Source organism: Ornithorhynchus anatinus, chromosome 2 (assembly GCF_004115215.2).
Source record: "Ornithorhynchus anatinus isolate Pmale09 chromosome 2, mOrnAna1.pri.v4, whole genome shotgun sequence".
Lineage (NCBI taxonomy): Eukaryota > Metazoa > Chordata > Mammalia > Monotremata > Ornithorhynchidae > Ornithorhynchus > Ornithorhynchus anatinus.
In genome coordinates this window covers 110,230,546-110,236,722 of record NC_041729.1, presented here as the reverse complement: position 1 = coordinate 110,236,722, position 6,177 = coordinate 110,230,546, and positions in this window count along the sequence as shown.

The following is a 6,177-nucleotide window of genomic DNA, read 5'->3' as shown; positions in this document are numbered from 1 at the left end:
CTCTTTGGATACACTACCAGAACGATTGCAGATAGAGAGCGGGCTGTTCTCGGGGAGATGTTTCTGTGGAGTCACTGTGGGTCGGAAACGACTGGACGGCATAAGACAAGGTTGACTGTTGCATTTATTTATGTTTTCCCTTCCACTCCTTCCCCAAATTGATTTTTAAAACACTGCATTGCCTATTTCTGTTTTCTAAATACCATAATCATAATCACGAACAGTATTAAGTGCCTGCTGCCTGCAGTGAATTTTCTCTGTCTCCCTCTTTCTCTCTCTCTCTCTCAAAGACGAAGCTTAAGATGAGTCCACTGATGGTGAAATTCATCTAAGAGTGCATGTGTAGTTTACAAGGCCAATGATGGTTTCAAAGTCCTTACCAGATTGGGCACATGTAAACATTCCCCTAATCATGTTGTTGCGTGGGGAATTTTACTAGGCATTCAGAAGAACTGCAAACACAATACCTTCCCTCAGAGAGTTTGGAATCTAAAGTAGAACATAAGCACACATAAGCAAACACACATTGATAGACATAATATACTTTAAAGAGAAGAGAAAGTACAGGAATTATAAATGTGTTTACTAGATCATTTACTTACCTGTATGTAACTTTGTGGTCAAATATTTTGGAAATGGTTTGTCATAGTTAAGTCAGTAAGTTAAATAAGGATGCCCAAGAGGCAGATGGAATGGTCAGAGAGGAGGGGGAAATAACCAAGGAATGCCTTATGGAGGAGGTGGCTTTTTAGAAGGACTTTGCTGGAGGAGAGGGATTTTGCTTAGAAGAGTGATTGAAAAATTGTAATAATACTCTGCTAATAACAAAGCCCTAATTAAGCCTTTTTATGGGTCAAGGTGGCCCCAATTTTTGTATTCTGTGGATGCTCTCAGTCCCTGAAGAGTCCATTACAGACCTGTTATTCCCAGGTTTTGGAGCTGAATGGCTCATTAATCCACTGTTCTGAGTTACACCACAGAGGTCCAATTACTTAACTGTGCTACCAAAATTCTGTGACAAAGTACCATGATGGTTGCCTCATATCTGAACAATGAAGCTGCATTTGTTATTCCTTCCCCAAACTTTTTACCCTCTGCAGTGGATTCAAAGATTTTAATTTGCTAATCACCTCAGTTTGATGGGGGGAGATGCTAATCATTTGCAGACATCTGTAATAACCCTTGGACAAAACCGAGTAAAACTGAATCAAAGCTTTGACAGGGGAAGGAGAGCGGAAACAGAAGCCCTAATTGTGGCCGTGTGAAGTGCACTTTCTCCTTTTGAATCTTTTGTCATAGTATTACACAATACTTCATAATGTAACTTTTATGGATGGAACCAAAAATAAGTTTTTTCCACCTTTTGGTACAAATGATCAGACCAGATCTGTGAAATATTGAAAGAGAGATCGACATTATGGTGCAAATGTAGTATTCAAAAGGGTCTGGGAGGGCTTTTGCCAGTTAAATTTGGCTAACCTGAAGGAAGCCTATTATCAACACAGCCATGCTTCAGTGAACCCCCTTCTACTTTTGTTATCATGTTTCCTTTTTATGGTTAAGTGAACCTCAAAACAATGACAAAGAAATATGCCTGAATCACATATTCCGAGAAATAGACTGTACTTTCCTCAAATAGAAATAACGGTACTTTAATTCTTGGATTTTTCCACATTTTCTTTTTGTAAAGATCTTATTTGTTTTTCCTGAATCTGTTACAGTCCGTGCAGTTCTGCTAAGAGAGAAAGCTTTGCAAGACATTCATCTTTAGCTCTTGAAATATTAAGATCTCCAGAACATGAAAAAGGTAAGATTGCCTCCTTGCAATATTTTGAGTGACTGTTTTTTTCGCCTTTGGAGATTTAAGTTTTCCTGATTAAAGGAGGTTTTGATCTACATTTATCTTATGTCAAACTTCTCTCAATGCATGAATACTATGCAAAAGAGGAAAAGAAAATCTTTTAGCATTCGTTATTTTAATGAGAAAAAATGGTGGTGTTCCTGTTAAATGAAAATGAAGACATTTATAATTGTTGGGATTAACTAATTCTTTGGCTTGTGCCCAGAAAGGAATAATTAACTGAGCACAAGGTTAAAGATTTCTCTAGGATTTTTTGGGATTACTTGTGTAGTATAACAAATTTTGAAGAAGTAATCTCTGAGGCTGATAATTTGTTGCATAACTTCACAGTGAAAAAATAGCATTTTCTTCCACCTACAGGAAAAGTATGTATCTGAATATTTCAGATTTAAAGTTCACTTATTAAAAAAAGTACTTCATAAGATTGTTATAGACTCCTCCAAAATGGATTTCTCAATATCAGCTGTTACTGTGAAGTTGATTAGAGCTTAAAATGATTTACTGGTAGTGGAGGTAAGGGGTGAGGCAGTGCAGTCCACAGTCCTCAATACACAGACTGCCTTTTCTGGGCTAATCAGTGGTTTATCTGTTCTAGAGGATGGCTCTTTTAACCCTTCTTTTCCAACTTAGCTTCCATTTTGCCTTATTTGCCCAATTCCCTCTTTTCTTCAATGCAATTAATTCTCTATCAGCAGAAATGAGAGAGACTTCTCTTTGAAACTACCTTCTCTGAAGCACACTTATAAGCTGGGAGTCGATGCTTCCAAGTGAGGCTACCTACCTGTTCTTGAGCATTTCCAACTTGTCTCTGATTTTCAGACACAGTCTCAGCAGGCATATCTCAACGCAGGCCACAGATTCAGCTACTTTTATCAACTGGAAAAAAATACAAAAGTCATACTGATTACACATGTTCTCTTTATTTTTCTTAATTTCTCACACACAACAAATAGATGATAAAAAAATGAGATTCAAAATATTTACTTTCATACATCCGGAGTCTTGCCCTTTCCCATTTAGGTAAACAGTATGGAAACAAATTGTACAAGGTGCACATTTAAAGAAGAAAAATGGCTATCCATTTAATTATGCCTGATTTTACAGTTAATAAAAAGCATGCTAATTGGGACTTTGCTGCTATAGGTTTGGGGAACATTTTTCTACAGGACTATGTGAATTATTGCAAACATACTTAGAGCTAAAAGTTGGTAATACGATTTGGAGTTCTTCATGTGAGATAGTTCAATCTATCTACTATGGAGGGATAAGTATCAAACTCAACATCCAACCATATTGACACTCTTGACAATTGGCAAATGACTGAACTATCTTGAATTATCTTTCTTTCCCTTTACTATTTTCTGCATAGCAAGGACATATTGATGGGGTACTAGCTGTGGATTTTAAATGTTGGATATTACTAATCATTAATCATGATGCCAAATTTATGGAAAAGCATTTTAGAGTTGATAAAATAGTGGAACTGAAAAAAAAATTATTGGAAATCTATAGTAACTTCTCTATTATTGTAGGTGAAGGCAGCTTGTCCAAAGCCCTTGAATTTATATAGGAGGTTTCTATGGAAATCTGTTTTGTCATCAGTGGTAAAGGCTTCAGTAAGCCACAGTCTTCTTTCTCAACCACTGTAAGAGCAATTTCTCATCATGGTATTTGAAAAAATGAAGATAGTGATAGTGGCTCCTTAATTAAAATAAAGCCCAGACTATAAACTGAATATCTTGACTGAAAAATTGCTCCTACAACTTTGGTTTCCATATTTATTAGGAAAATGTTCAGTTTTTAATAATTTCATGGTTTTTATGCATACATAAATGAAATAGCAGCAGAAACAAAGTTTTCTTACATGCGTAATACAACAGCAAAAATAACTATTATTTTTAAAAATTGAACCTATAATCATCAAGTTTTTTTATTTGTTTTTACTCTACTTATCCTGTGGTAAGGGGGTACCTTCAATGAAAGTGAGTGCATATTTGGTGGAAGGGAATTGAGGAACTGAAAGTGGGTGATAAAGAGGGATATGGGAAAAGCAGAAATGTGGAGAAGAACAAGACAAATACACACATGGGTTCATTTAAATTTTTAGCTAGCTCTGAGGTTGCTTCTTACAAGCAAAGAGTGGACCAAATGAGTGGAAATGAAAATGGATAAGAAAGTATGGTGCAATTTGTAGCTTATATGCAACAATTGAACTTTCTTACAAGTTAAGAGACTTATCCCTCACCCCTAATCTTGTAAAGTCACCTTCAAGTGCCTTACTACTATGCTGTTTAAAATCACCTTTTAAGACAGAGATTTTAGCAAATATTCAGGGCTTATCAGTTCCCAAATCCAAACCAAATCTATATGTTCCTTATTACATCTTTCTCATTGTTGTTTCCCCTCTCTGGCATACCTGATTCCAGTTTCTCTTTCAATTCTCTAGTGACTGAATGGCTTTCTCTGGCTGCTTCAATCTTTATAAATCCATGTTATTAATGAACTTGATTGTAAAGCTTTGCGTCTTTTTTTTCCTACATTCCTTTTAAATGTTTGAAAAAAAAATCACAATAAATGGTCTTAATACTTTGAAACATTAAAACATTGAAAGTTTTCTTATGTGAAGATTTGGGATAAATTTATTTTTCTCTTGTCTTAAGTACTATTCCAGTTCTTTATGGCATTTAAAAAATGGATTGAATATGCACACCTGCCATGTGTAAAAAATTCCAGAAATAGTAATTCCTTTCTGCCAGCTACTTAGTTTCTGCTATTTTAATATCTGCTTCTGTATAAGTAAACTTAAAAAAGAGGCTTGTCAATTTTTTTTCTTCTTTTAAATAGTCTGTTCACCATTTATAAATCTGCTATTTGGTCAGCAAAATATGTATAAACCCACCTAATACTTGGGAATATATAGATATCTGTGTATTTCCAAGTATTAGGTATATATCCATACACTCACACAAACACACACACCCATACACATACACATGCATATATATGAGGACATCAAGTTGACATATATAAGCACACACACATCTATGCATATATAAGCATATCTAGTTGATGTTGTGAGAACTTTAATTTTTCCATCATCTGACTTTTATATGGTATAATTGGCAGTATTAATATTGCTGCTTTTGCAAAAACACAGTTTCATATTGTTTTCTTGGACTTTTTTTCACTGTAAAATACTCAAAGTAAAAGAAACAAGGGAATTTAAGGGGAACGTAAGACAAACTTTAGTAGGATACATTCATGCTATTTCATGGATTTGTATTGTGCAAATTTGGCTAAAAATGTATTGGAAAATATACTGCACAAACATAAAGTCTGTAACATTCAAAGTCCTACAACCATATACTTTTACATTTCATGTCCATTACACTATTTTGGGACACCATTATACATCTCTAGAATGATAATGCTTCTGCCCTTTGGAGCTATTTATGGTCAGAAGGTCTTTAATTTCTTTCTGAAATTCGAAAGATGTATTCATTATCATTTTTTTATATTGCTATCATTTATGTAATTAAAATGATGACTGCATTGATAAGTTTAAAATCCTACAAAACAAGACAAAAACATTACCTTGGGATTGAGGACAATCTTAGAAAGTACCAATCCTAGAGGGCAATTTCCAGGGGGTTATTAAAGAGTGAATAAGGGGATTAGAAAGGAAATTGTTTTGCTTCTGTCGGTAGTCTTCACTATCCTGTACTGAAACTACTCTCCAGTATCACGTTATTCTTAGAAAAACAAAGAATTCTGCTACACAGGGAAGTTACCAATAAATGACTATATTGTGTGTCTTTTTAAGATCACTCTCATATTAATATGTACTGCTTATAGAAAATGAATTTTTAATTTGAATTCCTGCATTATGGTTTTTGATTTCTTCCCAAAGTGAAAAATTATTTAAATGTTTAATACCTCTGAATTTCCATTCCACAAGATAAAGTAAAACTGATTTCATCATAGGTTAGCATTCTGATAGGTTAAAATTCTTCATCTTCCCATCATAGGTCAGCTTTCTTATAGGAAGGTGAAGATATGAAAGAAATGTCAAAAAGATAAAAATAAGAGCATAAGTGAGGAAGGAGTAAAAAGAAAGGTAAGCCAGGGATAGCTGCTTGACCTGGAAGTAAAATGTGATTTAAAAATCTTTTGGTTTTACATAAGGTATTTTCTTTTTGGTGCTCCTTTTGAAACATTACTGGTGATCTTGCTAAAGTAGTTATTTTTGAGATGGACCACCATCTGATATCCATCTACTTTGAATTCAGTTTTTATTCATGAAAATAAAATTACTT